Below are 19,696 nucleotides of genomic sequence, written 5' to 3'. Positions count from 1 at the left end.
ATCCCATTTGAAAAATGAATCGAAGCAGAAGTCGATATCTAAAACAAAATTTAAACTTCACCCAAAAAGTGCAATGGTTATATATATTTTTTTAATGTAAAATAAACTTATTGCTCTTTTCCTTTACTCTCTCTAAATGTAAAAAATACTTTCTTTCATAAATATGTAATGTCACATATATATTCGGAATGGTATGGAAATTTAATACGTCTGCTTAGGAAATTGTAAGCAATAGTTTGGTAGATGGTAGATTTAATCCTTGATTTTGTTCTGGTACATTAACAGTCGCAAACGCGTACTGTAAAACCAATTCTCAATGCAACAACTACTGAATTATAAAACCTTGTCTGAGACCAGATTTAAAGTGAAAGCATTCCCTTGTTTTCAATTCAAATCATATTTCGATAGTGCTTTTAGAAACCATTTCCGGGAATTTTGTAGATATGATACTAATTCCCTTTCATTTAAAACCAAATGTCGATTTATTTTTCAACTTGTTTATTATTGTGACATTGTAAAGTTATTATGTTATTTTGAAACAGGAGATGGGAAAAATGAGCAATGCCTTCGCCGGTACTCGAACCTGGATCTCTAGAATACGCGTCGAGTGTGTTACCGTTACTCTATAAAGCTATGCTGGAAGGAGGGAGAAAATGTCTCGTACACTCCCCCCTTTTGAAGGGCGACTGGGAATGAGGGGACTCTAATCACCAAATCCTGGTTGTGACCAATTATTGTCCACCACTTATTAGTTCGGGCACTACTATAAGGTCATTAGGTTTTTTTATGACGTTTTTGAAGCGACGAGTCTGCTACCATTATTACCTGTATGCTGTAGAGAGGGAAAAAATATCTTATAACCTTTATAATCAAGCCAGATTTAAATATATTAATTGAGATATTTTATATGTTAAAAATTGTCGCTTTGCTGAACAATGACACAATGTTATTTTTATTTCTTTATAGCCGTTGTCAAATTATTAGTCCAAAGGGGAAATAAAGGACTATTATTTTTTGGCATTGTGCGTTGGTTCACTATATATGTCCGATTCACTTTTCAAGTTGTTGCCATCAAATACTATCGTCCTGAATTATATTTAAAGAAATTAGGTAATGAAAAATCTGTATAAATGTATGTATATTTCACGCATTGTGATAAAACAACAGTACTTAGAGCCATCAATTTTGAATAACGTAATCTTCTACCGAATATGGGCATATGGAAGCCCTAATTTCGAATTTGTTTTATTATTTATTTCATATTTTGTGAATCTTTAGCAAATTTTTTATGAACAACCTCAGCGATTTAATAGCGAACAATGGCAAAACTCTACGGGGGGGGGGAACCTTTTTATCTACAATGCGCGGAACTGTGTATCGGAAATTCTAAAGTTTGCTCATTTTAAAATTATTTTGCAATATTCCTCTTGAACTGAATTTTATGGTTTAAGTGCGAAGAACCTGATATTTAATAAATAAAGGTAACACACAAAACGTTAAAAAACGCCACTTTGGACGTAATTTAAAATCTGAAACCTTTCAAATTTGTTTTTATATATATTTCTTTTCATTTGCGGGCAGTAGACATTGGTAACTACTTTGTCCGGAAGCGGTGGTTACGTTATTATGGAGACAGCTAATAGGTGAGCCACCCTTCACGGTGGTCACTTTATTATGGAGACAGCTAATAGGTGGGCCACCGTTAGCAGTGGTCATTTTATTTATGGAGACACCTAACAGGTGTGTCACCATTAGCGGTGGTCACTTTATTATGGAGACACCTAATAGGTGTGGTCACTTTACTGTGGTGACACCTAATAGGTGGGCCACTGTTAGCAGTGGTCACTTTATTATGGAGACACCTAATACGTGTGGTCACTTTGTTATGGAAGCACCTAATAGGTGTGGTCACTTTATTGTGGAGACAAATAATAGGTAGGCCACCGTTACCTCCTGTGAAGGGACAGACGATTTGCATCCATGCATTCTCCCAGATTCCAACCCGGGGCCTTCGACAGGTACGACCCAGTACGAATCCGGTAAGTCAGGCAGTGTCGCTAACCATTTTCCCGTTTAGGGAAGCAAATTATATAAATTAATCAAGAGAATTTTTATACAACAGAATTTTTATAGTGTGAAAATTTTACAAAACATAAATAAACACAGGTTCAGGTGGAAATGTAGTGGGACACCCAATGTTTACTATAAGTAATGTAGGTATAGTCCCACTACACTTCGGTTTATTTTTAAAGTAATATTCAAAATAGTACATAGTATAATAAAACACATAGTATAATATAACATAATATAACAGTATAAATAGTATGTCGATATTTTGATTGATATATCTATCAGATATAATTATAGTAGTTATAATAGCTATAATAATAGTAGGCTAACAGTCATAATTTATAACAGTTCTTAATAGTTCCTTGAGATAAAGTTTATTATATGAATCTGTATCTTCTTCCTCTTCTTTTTCCCTTTTTTACTATATCATTATTATTGCAAGGGTTTGTTTTTCAGATAATTAGATAATAAAAGTTTCAGATGAATTACAGCTTCAAAAATGAATTTTGACATTAATTACATTAGTGCTCACATAAATTTTTGCCTATTGAAGATAGATATTTGATTGTATTTTCTATTTTACTTTTTAAATGTTTGTTGGTAATTGCAAAACGAAGGAAGGCATTGATATTTGAATTAGGCAATTTAATATGAGTTGACTTTGTTAAGGGACATTGAGTAATATAATGGATTGGATCACCTTTATTTCCACATACACATTGCTCAGAGTTAGAGATGTTGAATCTGAAGAAGTATGTGGGAAATGGCCCATGTCCAGTTAAAAAGCGGTTTATATAACCATTGACCATTGTACATGTATCATTTACATGAGGTGCTATTTGATTTAATTGTCTTCCTGTATTTATTGTTGTCCATTCTTTTTCCCACATTTGGAGACTGATTTTATGTAGATATTTCTTGAGGTATGATTTCGGCCAGGAGATTTTTCTTGAAGGGATATTATTGTTGGTAGTAGCTGATTTGGCTGCTGAATCGGCTTCTTCGTTACCAAGAACTCCGACGTGAGCCTTTATCCAATAAATGTTTGGTGATATTTGAGGATATTGGATAATTTTGTTAAAAATATCTTGAATTATTTCTGATGTGTGTTTGAGATTTTGTAGAGCTAGTATTGCTGATTGACTATCCGAGAAAATATTGATTTTTTGTAAATTGTTATCGATAGAGTATTCTATTGCCATTCGAATTGCGTGTAATTCTGCTTGGAAGATACTATTTTCCTTGGAGAGACGATTTTGGAGAGTTATTTTCTGGGTTTGATCAATTTGTATTATACATGCACAGCCAACTCCTAAGTCCATTTTCGATCCATCTGTATATATTATTGGTGGATATATATGATTGGTTGGAGGTTTTACTGTGCTATATATTTTAGGATTAGAGGCAGGATGTCTTCTGTAGGGATTGACTGAAATTTCAAAATTGTTTGGATTAAATATTTCATCATGTAATATGCAGGATTTTTTTTAATTTGAGAACTGTGGCTTTTGCATGTTCAGTTTGTGCTAAAGTATGAAGAGGTGGTATTCCTGAAAGTACACATAGGGCAGCATTTGATGTTGTTTTATAACATTTTGTGATCCGGAGAAGGAATGGACGTTGTATGGCTTGCAGTTGTTTTTGTTTCCGAACAGTCATAGGCTGCGCCCAAATTTCTGCACCATATAAGACTATTTTTGTTATTACTGTATTGAACAATATTTTTTGAATATGAGGATTTAGTCCCCAATTTAGTCCTTGGACATAACGTAAGTCGTTTGCTATTTTTTGTGTTTTAGTTCTGATATATTTGAGATGTTCAATCCAGTTGAGGGTTTTCACACAGTTTGCTTAGCTCCTGAAGGTAAGTTCGTTTTGAAATAAACAATCAATCCCCCATTTTACACAGTAACTTCTTACCGATTCGGCCCGATCAAATAAAATGTTTGCGAAGTCTCCTTGCCAGAAGATTACGTAAATTCCCAAATATAGTTCTAGATTGAAAAGATCAGGTTGTATAGGGAACCTGATAGCTATAAATCGATTTCCAGAAGCATATTAGGCTTATAAGAGTATGAGCAATAAAATCCCATTCACTTGTAGTCCGACCCGGATTCGAGTCCTGGGAAATTGTCTGGCTGCTTAGGAGTTATCGTGACTTTCTCCATGTGTAACGTCAATATGAGAAAGTCTCCCTTAAAAGGCCCTACACAAAGGCATTCCCATAGCTGTCGAGTTGGTTTTCTTTAATCAATTAACCTATCGTAATCATAAATACATTAATGGAAATTGAATACCAAAATCAAACGCCAGATGTAAATCGATCACAGGATGCATTGGTTTGGTACAAGACATGGGTATAGACATTAATACTGTCACAATTGATTACATCTCCTCCATATTTCACATACCATGTTTGCCCAATGAATCAACGTGCCTCGCTTATCGCTTCTGTACTCAGGCTTTTAATGACAAGGGTTTAGCACAGTGCTCTGGGAGTCAGTCTAATATTGGCAAATCGACTGCGATATTAACCGTCAGGCTGATAAACTGCAGTGTCTGCAATATGGGATATTTAAATCATGTCAAAATTACTGATGTCAGAATTGCTTCTCGTCTGCTCAATATTGTGAGAATATAATAGACGGTGAGTGTAACTGGAAAGCCACAGGTGTTCCCATATGGCGTCTTTACTGTTTTGTGTTCAACGATTTCTGGCACAATCCATCGTCAAAGATATAAGTAGTTGTATATCATTCTCTTGATTTTACAATCCTCACTATTGAGATATTCAATCAGTTCCAAAAGCCTCTGTCTTAGATAATACCCTTGCCTTGCCTGAATGTAAAAGGATAGGTAAAGACATGTTAAATATCTGAAAATTATAGGTGTATGTTAACCTTTAAATTACTTAACTTACTGATGGTGCCGGACAACCACTCACTAAACAACCACTTTACTATATAAGGTATTTCTCCCACTTCCCTAGCGTGCCTTCGTGGTGTAACGGTAGCACGCTGGGCCAGTATTCCAGAGGTCCGTGGTTCGATTCCCGGCGAAGGCGGTTGCATATTTTTCATCTCGCCTGCCTTCAAATTAACCTAATGACTCTATAACTACACAACACACATTTGGATTGAAATCTCAAAATATGTGGCAAATTTTAAATAAGCGTTGTATTCATTGCGTATGAGAGAACCAAATTTACCTTCGGCAGAAATTCACTCTCAACCATATTGTACCAAACAATGATAGTTTACTGGTAATTAATTATTGTGCATTTCTAGATGTCGATTCACCGCAAAAAGGCTATTTAATTTTCTTCTAGGGATGACAAAATTAGTTTCATTTGAACCAGCATATCTGCTCTGTTGGACATAGACGCAACACGTAATATTTGAACGCCCCCTTTTTTTAAGGTATACTTTTTACACAGGTATCTCAAACGTTTCACATCCTCGGAATCATTTATTTGTAAAAATATGATAAATAAGTTGTAGGACATGTAGTAGAATCTAAATTTCATTTATAACGTGATCTTCCGTACTGAGAGAAGAGAAAACATCAATTTTCCATACCGATTTATCTAAGAAAAATTTTAGTGTTGTTGTTGTGATTAATCTCGCTTTGCTGATACCAGAGCATACCCAATATACATAAATATACATAAGGCAAAATATACATAAAATCTCAAAATATCTGTATTAAAAATTACGAAGTAAATCTTAAGCACTTATTTCCTCGAAAAAATTCCAGAAAGAATTAAGCATGATTTAATTCGCAATAATAAATGGAGGCGTTATCTTTGTTGTTGCGAAGCTACGTTTCTCTAGATTGGCAACAAATCCACTACTCTGCTGTTTCAAATGTAAACACGTAATGGCCGCCATCAAAAATATTATTAGGCTTAGCGGCACTTAAACCACTTTAAAATTGTTGATAATTCTAAACATATTGCACACACATTTACTAAAGGCATAAAAACCTTAACCGAAAGATAAGAACAACACAATTCAATCATTTTTAAAGCAAAGAATGTACAATTTACAAACATATAAGAGTAAAGAAACTGAGATGATTGAGCCGGGTAATAGAGGGGATATATATATAAATATATTTATATATGTTTAGCGCGGCCGATTGCAACCAAAATACGACGTACACATCTACATGTTATAGTAGTCCTATATACGAAATTTCAAAGTTCTGAGGCTACTCGTTTTTGAGTTATGCGAGATACGTACATACGTTCGTACAGATGCCACGAAAAATTCTCTTCAGAATTCATTTTAAAGCAGTTTTATAATTTTTTTGGAGGAAAACAGTCTTTTATTCTGTCCTTACGTACAGATATCGTTAAATTGCATTCGAAAGCAGTCAAAATGGATATTTTCGTTGAAATATGCTGCCTGAAACTTTTCGCGATTACAATACTTCCTTTTTACTTCGTACGAGGAAGTAAAAAGGAAACGAACGTAGGTTGAAGATAATGAAGGAAACGAAAAAAGGTTGATATGAATTAAAAAGTTCGCCATGTGAATTATTCTTGGCTGAAAAACAACTGAAAAAATGCGCTAAGATAAATTTTTAAATTTCTCCATATATTTCTCACCAAAAATTACAGAATTTAGTATTTAGGCGTAATTTGAGTCTTAGAAACGAAATATGGAAAAAAAATTAGCATGTCACTTCAGAAAAAGTCCGATTTTGTATCAAAATACCTATATTAGAGCAATGCTATATATATATCTAATACATATCCCAAGTCGAGCTTTTGAGATGTGAAAAACGCAATTTGAATTCTGTCAATTGGCCCAATAGAACGGAAGATACAGAACTGTCCCATTCGTTTTCTTTTTTCCGCAGTGTACACTAAAAAGAATTAGACCGGATATGAGAAGGCACTCACTTTTGCATGGCAACATTCCATTTTTGGCCGAAAAAGGGCTCACAGAATGAAATCCGATAACCTTCATTTTTTCCCCCTCTAAATCCAACCTCTCAAGAAGGCTTTGGGATCAACTCATTTTACGTTCTCCCATTCCAAAAAAGGCACTACATGTCGCCAAAAATTTTTTATTTAAATTTTAAACGCATTCCACGGAAAATAAAAAAAAATCAAAACAGAAGAAAAGTTCAAGAAAAAGAAATGCAACGCTATTCTTAATCTAAGGATAAAGATGAAACGAACACTACCTCTCTAATGAAAGCATAAAGCAGAAAAGAATCACTAAATCAGACCTGAAAGTTTCAATGCCGCCTATAAAGTATCTAGGTACAGAAAATTTTCTACAGCATTTCATTACTAGTATGCCTCAAAATTATTTCCCATTTCAAAAAGCAATATACTAAATTAAATAGTGGATTCATTTCAAAAACTCATTTTCTTTTATATTTATTCATAAATTTCAAATTCAAATAATATTCAGTCTAAAAGCTTCTAACTCCTATTGAATTTGGGATTTTTCCACCTGTAAAATTTTATGTTAGAACAGTTAAAGTGAATGGCTATCATTTTTAATTTTTTACTCTTTGTTTTCGATTTGATGTACTATTACTATTCTTTTTCACAAATGTAAGCGCAAAAGATATATGGAGTCGTTATTAGTAGAGTATATTTCTTTCGCAAAAAATCCTCCAATGTTTCCGTTAAACAGATTTTTCACATATAAGCTCTCTTAGCAAATAAAAGAAATGTGTGCTATTGGAAATAAATTTTTAAAAAAAGATTCTAAAAGCTTTCAGATTTTAATTTTTTAAAATTTTTTTAGCCTTTAATATCAATTTTTTAATCCAATTATTTGTACGTCATTTCGAAATAAGTCTAATTCTACCAAAACTACAATAGTAAAAAACTTACTAGATAATTTCAGCTAATACAAGGAAATATACAGTAATTACTCCATTAATAGATCAGATGTCTTCTGAAAATGCATTCCAAAAAATTATGTACTTTAATTTAATACCGTAAATTTACAACTAAAAGTACATGAAATAAAAAGCAAATAACGGGTGCCTTGGCTTAAAAACATTCAAGTTGTTTAAGTCGTATAATACCCAGAAAACCACAGTGCTATTCGTGCTAATTTCTAGAAACAAATGCCTTCTCTTTAGCACCTCTACGGGACCTCGATAAAAGCAGGCTTATATAGATTAAGCTGGTTGCCCATCGATAAGGCAGAATGTGGAAAATTACCGAAAAGCAATTCTGTCTTTTTAACTCAGTACGCAGGCTTATCTTGATTGCTTGTCACTATCTGCTTGAATTCCTTGTCGTTAGATTTCTTTAGGAGACATTGTTCTTTTCTTCCAGCGAACAAATACGAGTGAAGGCGAAATTAGGGGAACGGCGAGAGAATGTGGATTAATGGGTGCTGGCATTCGTTTAAGCATGCGTAGTGGAATTTCGTAAATTTTCTTAGTTTAAGTATTCTCCAGTGAACATGAATTTTTATATTTTCATTTATTCCTAATTATGATATATTGAGCAATGTTTCTTAATAACTAACTAGTCGTTATTGGAGAAAACTCGAGGAAGAAATTACTGCTAAATTGGCATTGTGAGTTGTAACTCAGTGCATTAAACTGAAAAAGATATTATGTTTTAATGTATTGGATGCGGAGTTAATTTTGTAAACTAAAATTCACTGGCCAGTTGTTGATACCGACACTTTTTCCAGAAACGTAAATGTAACACTAACACGAAAATATGAGTTAAATCTTTTTAGAAACTAACGTGGAAGTTTATGACTGTAAGTATTACGAGGTTCACTTAATTGTAGTACCAATAACTTCCAAAGAGTTTATTAAGCAAATGTTAACAAACCTAAAACACCTAGTTTTATTACGTTTTGTTTATATGATTACGGCAAAGCCTTTAGGGGTACCTGTCTAAGGGGAGGGATGCTTTCGTGGAGGACTTTCTAAGAAAAACTGGCTTGTATGCTCATTACACATTGGAAAAACCACGAAAACGCCCATGCAGCCAACCTGTTAGCGGGACCTCGGACCGAACTACCAATGTTCTGCAGTACCAGTTTTACTGGAAAGCCTTTTGAGAAGTGGAAGTTAATTATTCCATTAGCATTGGCAACGCCGTCTCGGAAAATATTGTGTAGAAGATGCTGTTACGAGACTCGGTGGCGCAGTGGTTAGCGCGTCCTGCAAAAGCACCACATATCCGGGGTTCGATCCCTGGCCTGGGCAAGGTTGACTCAACCTTTCATTCCTTGAGTGGGTCGATAAAATGAATACCAAGTTAGCTTAGGGATTAAACACCGGGGGTCCTGCTACAAGCTGACCACTGGGGCCCACGGTCAGGAATGCAGATATCGCAGACCATGGTCCACTAGGGCTGTTGCGCCACTTAGTTTAGTTAGATGTAGTTAAAAATGTCGTTCTCGCTGCTGCTAAAATAAGAGAAGAAGACACTCGGAGTCATGGGGTGTGCAAAGTGCTTTGGAAAGTAAGTGCTCTTAACAAAGAACTTCTTTGCAGAAGTTCTCGAAAGATTGTTGTTAATAAAATTAGAGCTCAAGAACCTCGTCATCGAATAAACAAAGCATTTTGTGCTAAGTCCGTTGATACAGAGACTGCTTCTAGAACGTGAAAAGCAGTAAAATCCTCCGAATCATTCATAGCGATGTGTATTCGATCAAAATTTATTGAAGCTGAACAAAATCATATTAATGCCCCAGATACAAACGTTTCGTAATAAATGACAGCAACAAATGCACCTAGCATATAATTATCTGAGGCGTGTTCATGTCGTTAGAACTCATACTTGCAAACTTACATAACGTAACTGAGCATAGAAAAGAGAGATCTATTAATGACAACTCGCTTCTAAACATCTGGTAAATCACCAATTATTTTAATCGCTACTAAGGCTTAAACTTTTACAATTATCTTTCATTTTATAACACGTCGCTCATAACAAAGTGAGCTATTTTTTAAACAACGTATGTACTTCTTAATAGTAATATTAATCTTTACAATAAGAGTAGAATTAATAAAAACATAAATCTAACTTCATACGTGATGGACAGTGTAAGAACTTGAATTGTTTTTCGATAGACAATCAATTTAGTTTATAATTATATTTTATATTCTCTCCAAAACCTTTTGTTTTTAATCGAAAGCTTAGAATAAATTTATTTTAGGCATAATTTAATTTTCTTCGGCTGTCTCTCATAATGGGGCGAGCGGTAGTCTTGTTTTCTCATTATGTAGTAAAATGCAGAGTGTAATGCAGAGTGTAATTTTCTAATTTTTATAATAATTTAATATATTAATTTATTTTAACCTCGATTTATTTTTATTTCATCGTATGTAGTGTTTTAACCCTTTCCGGCACGCTACCGTTTAAATTCGGAGTTTTGATTTAAAAAAAAGGCAGTCTAATTAGGCCTAGAGGAGTACACAAGTAAAATTTTGTGAAGATAGCACTTATCGTTTTAATTGTTTGGGTGTGCCCAAAGTGGGCACACTGATTGAATAGAGCTTAGAAACGATTGCTGAAATGAGCATTGTTGTAATGAGCTGACCGATGAGACGCGAAGAAACAAACAATACAGACTCTCAGTTGTCCTAGATGATCGGTGAGTCCAGTCTGGGCACACCTAGGGTTCGCCGTTTGATTTTAAGCAAGATTTCGAGGTAAAAATTTGAAATTAATATGGAATAAGGAGAATAGCATACAGCCAAAAAATAACAGAGAATTTTCTTTTCAAACAGTTCCTTTTATACGCTAAAAAAATCTGGAAAATTTCTTTGAAAAACGAGAGTCTTAAAAAACTAAACAAGGCTAAGATATATGGACTGGTTTGTGTTGAGCTGCCATCTACTGTAAATAAAGAAAGTTCCGAGTAACCTATAGTAACCTATAAATCCTTTTTCATTCAGTTTTCCTGTGCGTACAGAAGGAAATTTTTACGTGTGTCCGCACCGGACACACTGTGCCGCAAAGGGTTAAAATCTGTTTCAGTCAAGTTAGTTTCTGGTGAATACCATGATAGAGAGGTCAATTTAATCACATTAAAATGCAAAATGTTTCATATTTCATTAAAAGCTATGATTTCAGCCGTACGAAAATGTAGAATAAAGCTTTAGGTCTCAAAAGTGATTCTATTGTTTGTTTCGTATTTAACCATGAGTCATAAGCAAATAATGCTTAACACATTATGTAATTTGTTTACAAGAAATTTTATTTAGCGCTGTAATTATAACATATTGGATATTTACAGCTTTTTTTATAGTGAAGGGCAACAGCGTACTGTAATGTGCAATCAGAAATAAAGAAATGTTGCGCTTTGGTATTATTTTTAAACTTACTCTCTCAAATTGAAATATTAGGTTTATATTCTTATAAAATTAATGCTTATCATCTAAAAAAATTTGATTGCCAAGAAGTGCTTCTTAATTTGATAGGCTTTTCATTAGCTTAATATCAGCGCTTCGACCAAAAATTACTTTCGTATGACCTGAAAAACAAAATGCTATGAATATGTTATTATATAAACTTTAAACGGTACTTTTCCGTTTCGCCGGCGCAAATCTCGCCAAGCGAACTTTATTGGCGACAACATACAATATGCATATACAAAATGTTAACAAATGTTATTTCTGAGATGTTTTTATTTTTTGAAGGTATACGCATTTTAATATCGTTTAAAATTTTATAAAAAGTCAACAGATAAAGACAGTAAATTTGTAAAAAGACATTAATTTAAGAATTTACTGTGCTTTCATAGTTCAACATCCTGATTCACTGGTTCATATCACGTGATCCCAAGTGATCTCATCTCACGTAAACTATGCAACAAAAATCTAATTCTCTCAGTAATTATCTACATTCATTTCAAGTTAAACCTTGATTTGAAATGCAAGTTTAAATGCAAAAATTTTTTTAATTCGTAAGAAAAGCTTACTCAGAAATTATGTAATACCGCAGTGCTTTACTTCGCTAGTGCAGTCTCATTAGAATTGATGAATTTAACCTATGTCTTTGCCTTTTTATATTTTCGCCTTCGGGTGAGCGGTGTGATTACATCCTAATTGACTTAATTACCGCGAAAGGCCTTAGGGCATAAAATTGAAATACCTGGTAAAAATTCTATCCAATTGTATGCAAGTATTGAAAGAAACAAACAATCCGACAAGAAATGAGGCGTAAAAGGTTACCAGCGAGGATATCCCGTTTGGCATCAATTGTACCATTATTGGCGACTTTATCGCCTGTGCCGGCGAAACGGAAAAGTGCCCTTTAAACTAACGAACCGGAAATTTAAATTTTTACCCTTAAATTTTCATGCGCATTTCTGTTGTTAAAGAACAAATGTGTAACTAAAATAAAAATGTGAAGTTTTTTTATTGATAATCTCTTCATTTTGAATAAGATAAATGTGTCGTGATTTTTAATGATACATCACTTGGTTAAATTTCCATAATATATAGTCATTTTTCCATCTTTCAAATACAAATTTTTGCACTTCGCTGTTTAATGTTTCACGGAAAATAAAGATTCGGTTTGGTTTATGCGATTACCGCAAAGCCTCGAGGGCTATCTGCCTAAGGGAATATAATGCCTTCGAGGAGGACTTTCTAAGGGAAATTGGCTCCTATGCACTTTACACATGGGGGAAAATATGAAAAAATAAAGGAAGTGAACCGCAAAAGCTTTTTGTAACATGCTGCAGTTTTTTGCTCAAGAGTATTAATTCTAGCCTATATTTAAAAATTCTCAAATTTCTCGATAAGATTTGAGACATATTTATCTTGTGTACACCATTGACTATTAAAACACGCTTGTTTCTTAATGTTTATTTTGATGAGATGTTACAGGTTTCTCAAACCAATAAACGTTTTTATTTTAAATTCACTGTGAGAAAAATTAGGAACTTCTCTAGATTTGTTTACGTGATATTTTCTGTCTTCTTTCCGTTCAACGTTTTCGTCAGAACACATTCGCACACTTGACGCGCATTCAGGAGATCCAGATATGGAATCCCGGCAAGGGCACTGCACATTTTTATATCTCCAACTTAAAAAAAACTAATAACTCTACAGTGGCGCCTGAACCGAATGATGATGGACGATAATTCATCACCACCAGGATTTGGCGATTGGATCCTCTCATCCCCAGTCGCCTTTTGAAAGGGGGAGTATATATGGTATTTTCTCCCCTCTTTCCACATGCCTTCCTAGTGTAACTGGAAGTACACTCGACGCATATTCGGAAGATCCGTAGTTCGAATCCTGGCGAGGGCACTGCCCATTTTTCACGTCTACAGAATCCAAAACTCCTGATTGTTCTAGAAGTTAACATGTGAAATTCTTCAATATAAAATTATAAAACCAGTTACATTATCCCGTATTAAACTGTTTCCTTTTTGTAAAATTATACATTAAACCTATAATATTTAGCATTAAACCTGAGAAAATTGAGAAATGATTTAATTTTTTAAAGGATTGCCTAAATGCAAAGACTAAAGATAAATTATGAGAAACTGTCAGCGTGTTGTTCTGCAACACTGACTTCTCTGCTGGAGGATTAAAGAATAAAACTCACTCTTTCCACAGTAATCCTTTGAGGGTTAACAACTGTAGTGATTCTTCATATGGTAACCATAGTAACATATCCTGAATTTAAGAGTAGGTAACATTTATTCATAGCGTCAGTCACTTTTAATCTATCTTTTGAAGTTATAACATAAGAGCCAGGAAGGGAAGGCTGCAAGACTGAAGGGCAGCTCAGGCAAATGAAAAATGTAAGTGCAGCTATGAATATAATTATCATTTGCTTAGATATATTTATTAAACTGGAACCATAATTGAAATATAATTCATCTAAATAATACTTCGTGTTTATGAAATGCATACACTGTTGTTACGCCCACGCTACTAATTCCTAATAGATCCCAAGATATTTTCAATTTACTATCAATAGGTCAAGTTTTCCTTTATAAAGCTTTCCACGTAAAGATTGCCTCCCATCAACAGATATCCTTCATATGCTTTGATTAATTTGTTATTAATTAGCCCACCAGCGGCCGAACGGTAAAGTCGCTGAACACTGGTAGTTCGGTCCGAGGTTCGAATCAGACGAACGTGCTGGCTGCACGGGCGTTTTCGTGGTTTTCCTCGTATGTAACGTGTATACGAGCCAGTTTCTCTTAGAAAATCCTCCACGAAAGCATCTCTCCCTTTAGGCACATAGCCCTCGAGGCTTTGTCATAATCACATAAATCAAACCAAACGTAATTAATGAACAAAACATTCCATATTTATTACATTTAATACAACATTACAGTTCTGATCGAAATGACCGCAGACGCAGTTGACTGAGAGTTTTTGTGAATCTTTTCTGGTACACATGCGTATTGATAGAATTAGTGGACCAGAAAGAAATTGCTCACATTTTATGTGGAATGTTACGTACGTCACTCAGCATTTGAACTGAAACTCATAAGCAGAGAAGTCGCGTTGCTGCTGCGAAAGCGGCACTTGATTGCTAATAGAGCTCAAAAACATATCCACTATGTAATTAATATAAAATCGCTATTCAGGTCACAATTACAACACAGAAAAGAATTTCATGTACTCTGTACCAAAAAAAAAAAAAAAAGGTATATCACAGTTTCATCTTAAAATGATTAAACATACGTTGAAGAAAAATATTTGCTGTGTCAGATTAGGAGGAAGGCATCTGCGAATGTACAGCTTAATAGATCTGGAAGATGAAAAACATACTTCGAAAAAGAAAGAAAAGGAAAACGAAAGGAGGAAAAAGATGAAAGGAAAAGAGATAAAATGTTTCGTTCAATAAATTAAAAACAAAAGGCTTAATAAAACTGATGTTCTACTTTTTTTTGTAAGGGAGAAAGAAAATTTCACCAAAAAGTTTATAATCTCTTTATAATAAATGTTCTTAAAGATTAAGTAATTATGCACGTCATGTTAATTTATTACCTCATTTTAAAACTGTCTTGCAAAGTTCTTAAAACTTCCTATAAATTCTTTCTGCTTCTAATTGTATCAGTTACATGCTGTTCGGCAAGGCGTTATGTCAGTTTCTCAGCAATTTTCGATTTCTTAAAATAATGAATGGAAATATAGCATAAGAAAAGGAAAGAAAAAAGATATGTAAATATCTTTCGAAAGAAGAAGCTAATCTAAAGAGCAGCCAGAAGAAAAAATGGTGAAAATTCGGAGTAATGTTTTTAAAAACCTATATTCCTTTAATTCCTTAAAATCGTTGAATTGTGAAATTTATATTAGAGACAGTAATTGAAAATTATTATCATTTATTGTGTGAATTCGAATCCTGTCTTCCGATTATTTCAATAAAAAACAAGTTTCTTTCAGTTATTAATTCTTTTGATGTTGATATGTAAATAATTTTGGTCAGCTAGTGACTCAAGATATTGATCCAAAAGTATGAAATATATATAATTACAGTGGTGGCCAAAATTGTGGAAACTTTTGGAAATTTTTATGTTTTTGAACTTTGTATCCTTATAGAAAACGTTACGTTTCACAAAATGCAAACTTGTATATATCATTTTAAAGAGAATTTATTACTGAAATCAATACAAAACACAAAATTCAATTACTTGCAATACAAAAAAAGTTAAACGATAATTGTTATCGATATACATTAGATAGTGATGATTGCAGTGAGTTATCAGTACTTAGTAGGGTACCCTTTATTTTTTATGACAGCTTCACATCGACGTTTCATTGAGCTGACAAGAGTTTTAAGCTCTTCTTTCGTTATTACAGGATGCCAGGAAACAATTATAGCCTCAATTAGTTCCCTTTTATTTGATGGGCGCCTCATTCGGACAAGAATTTTCAAACGGTGCCACAAATTTTCGATAGGATTGAGGTCATTACTGTTTCCTGGCCGTGACAACAATTTAAGACTCTTTGTACGAAACCACTCTTTCGATATTTTGGCCGTGTGGCAAGGAGCAGAATCCTGCTGAAAAATAAACGAAGCATTGTTGGGAAAGAGATCTCTGATGGAAGGTAGAAGTTTTGGTTCTAGAATAGTGTCAATGTATTTTCTGGCATTCAGTGTCCCATCGATGACATGAAGGCGACGAATACCATCTTTTGACATGCATGACCAATTCACAACACTAACTGGGCTCTTGACAGTTGCTTGAATGCAGTCAGGATGTAGCTCTTCTCCTATTCTACGTCTTACATATTTTCGCCCATCAATACCGAATAACGATATCTTAGTTTCATCACTACATATAACTTGTGACCACTGATCATCTGTCCAATTAATGTGTTCCTTTGCCCACTGTAGTCTTTTTTTTTCGTTGCTGAAAATTAAGATAAGGCTTCTTTTCGTGGAATTCTACCTCTCAGTCCGACATCTGTTAATCTTCTCCTGCTCGTTCTTGAACTGACAGAAACACCAGCTTCATTCGGATCACTTCTGATGGTCGCTGATGACTTTCTATCTTGGAGACATAGTCTTTTTATTCTTCTGTCATCAATAGATCTGTTGCACCTTTTTCGGCCTTTTCCTTCTTTGTTTTTTTATTGAATTTGTCTCCTGATATCGTAAACAAAACTTTCGGACTCCAGATGTAGCCACTGAACCACCCACCTGTCTTGCAATTTCAGAATAGGAAAGACCACTTTCGCGTAACACAATAATATTACATCTCTTTCTAGGTGTCCAATCTACGCTTTTATTTGACGTCATTGCTTCTTGACTCAATATTAAACATTTTTACAAAAATTCCTACTTGTAATTGCAGTGTATAAGAAACAGGTTCTCCTACAGAACAAAGCAAAATAATGAATTGTTTTAAGTGTAAACATGACGTCAGCTTCTATTGACAGTTACTAACATATGATTGGTTCTCAGAGCAAGAACAGTGATTGGCCAGGAAAGCTAGACATTACAAACCAGTTCATAGCTGTGTTTTTTATTTATATTAAAGTACATATAACTTTTTTGTATTGCAAGTAATTGAATTTTGTGTTTTGTATTGAATTCAGTAATAATTTCTCTTTAAAACGATATATACAAGTGTGCATTTTGCGAAACGTAACATTTTCTATAAGCATACAAAGTTCAAAAACATAAAAATTTCCAAAAGTGTCCACAATTTTGGCCACGACTGTATATTTAAAATGAAAAGCATACGCGTTATGAATTATATTGTAAATCAGATACATTACATAAGTGAAATTATAGAGACATTAGGTTATTTTGAAGCAGGAGACACGAAAAAATGAGCAATGCCCTCGCCGGAACTCAAACCTGGACCTCTCGTTATGCGCCGAGTGTGCTAACCATTACACCACAAAGGCATGCCTGAAGGAGGGAGAAAATATTTTATATATTCCCCCTTATAAAGGGCGACTGGGGATTAGAAGACCCAATCGCCAAATCCTGGTGATCAAGAATGATCATCCATCACTTTTTAGTTCGGGCGCCAATGTAGAGTCATTAGGATTTTTATGCTGGAGACGTGAAAAAAGAGCAATGCACTCGCCGGGATGACTTGTTATATAACCGGTTATTTGACATAAATCTGTGCCCAATTTTGTTAGGATGTCCATTATTTTTATGATTTTTTGCACTGTGTATTTTTGTTTTACAAAGAAATTACCAAAAGCTTGAATATTTGTTGTTCCACAAGGAATAAAACATTTTTTTTTTCCTCAAGCGCTTGCTATTCTGTATCGGGAATTATAAAGATATGGTGTTTTGAAATATGTTTAGCCCAAATTGGCGCTGTCCCAAATGCTCTTGAAATGCGTATGTGTCTGTAAATGAAAACAACGCCCGTTTCAATGTAATATAAAGCCTAAAATCTTTCAGATTTTTTTATTTTTTATTTCAATTAGTTAGTTGGATTTCGAAACATCTCCTATGCAAAGGAAAGCGAAATTTCCTTCCGAAGATGATTTAACAATACTTTTAAAGAATTTTTAGGATACATTATATTTAGTGTTCTTTTACAGTGGCTTGCATTTACCTCTTTTACTGCAGCTTTAATTTTTTGTATTATTTCTATCCTCCAAATGGCACTTTTGTAGCCATTCATTATTCATTGACTCTTGGTCTTCATGCATTTTGATTCTTGCACACATGTGTTCCTAATTTCCGTCTCAATGCACTGAAGTTTCTTTTTGCATTGCAAATTTAGATAACTCAGGCCTTTCTTTTCCTTTTGCAAATACGCGACTGTTGCTTTGGATACAAGCAGAAAGTATGTTCAGTTATTTTATTCGCTGCTTCTTTTTTGCATGCTGCAGTTTTCTTTAACAAAACTTCAAAGCAATTTGGATGAATTTTGGTAAAAAATATTTTATGTAATAACTCATGTAATTGTGCAAAACGAAATGGAATAATCTTTACGTTATATCCGTACTTAATTACAAAGATTTTCTTTTATTTAAAAATATTCGTTCTTTGACGAACTAAAATGGTAAATATTTCTTAAAGATTTTAGAGTACAAAGCGTCTTAATAAATGTACCTGTTTATTTTCTGTATTAACTGCCTCATGTTGAAATTAATAATGAGTTAAATTTAATTCGTATTAAAATAAAATTAAATTGAAAGTGAAGTCATTTTAAAAATACTTTCCATTTTTAAAAACATGAAATGAATTGCTTAACATTTTACTAAACATAATTTGACTAAACATAATTTTTTACTAAACATAATTTGACAATAATTTATTAAACATTAATTATAATTAAAGTACCGGCAAAGCAGGAAGCACTGGCATTCTATACAATGCCTAGGCATTGTATAGAACGTTGTCGGACGTTTCTAGGCATGAAATATGTATGAAATGTCGGACATTTCTAGTGTGAAATATGAGAATTATTACATACTTGGAATTGTATAGAATACCTAGGCATTCTATAGAATGACAAATGCTCTTTAGACAAAGTATCAAAAAAGGCTATCAAGAGTACATAATAATCGTTTAATAAAACAACGATAATATTTATAGATTTTATACAACAACAGATTAATAATTGGTGTAATAAAGAAGAAAATATTATTCCTATTAATAAGCAGTAATGCTCCTCGCCAGATATTATAAATTAATTAAAATAATTATTTTGGGGGGTGACTATATAATGATTATGATAATATATGGAATGATTATGGCCGCCCGAAGGGAATTAAAAGACTTTAAACTCGGAATGATAGTTGGAGCTAGACAGATGGGACTTTCCATTTCGGAAATCATGAATATTATTTATTAGCCGTTCTTTCCTCAAAAGTACAAAGGTTATTTTGGAAAATTAATGAAAGAATGCCATTAAGAAAGTGTTATTCGAAATATGTAAAAACAAATAGTGAGATGATCTTGATATAACATTGTAATTTCTGTATGGCTGGGACTGGGAATCAGTAACATCCACCTGACAACGGAAATTAAATTCAGAAACAGTCATAAGTTTCACCAACAATGCATTTTTTAATACCTTTTTGTTTTTTGTGGGAGAACTCGCAAAGATGGTTGCGCAGTTCAGTATCATTACGTGTAACGTTTTCGTATTTGGTTAAAAACTCATTCAACATTCTGTCTTGTCGTCCATGTGCAGTACTCAAATGAGTTTTCATGAAATGA

General features: G+C 33.7%; 1 non-coding gene across 1 annotated transcript; it reads left to right on the top strand.

The window, feature by feature from the left end:
- Window positions 1–5,062: 5,062 nt before the first annotated feature.
- TRNAT-AGU (transfer RNA threonine (anticodon AGU)) lies at window positions 5,063–5,134 on the top strand. The gene has a single exon. It is a non-coding gene; the product is annotated as a tRNA-Thr (tRNA).
- Window positions 5,135–19,696: the final 14,562 nt, after the last annotated feature.

This window comes from Stegodyphus dumicola, chromosome 7 (assembly GCF_044657685.1).
Source record: "Stegodyphus dumicola isolate Sdum_Otavi_A_Nest chromosome 7, ASM4465768v1".
Lineage (NCBI taxonomy): Eukaryota > Metazoa > Arthropoda > Arachnida > Araneae > Eresidae > Stegodyphus > Stegodyphus dumicola.
Note: the sequence above shows the minus strand (reverse complement) of the source record. Positions and strands in the feature narration are given on the sequence as shown.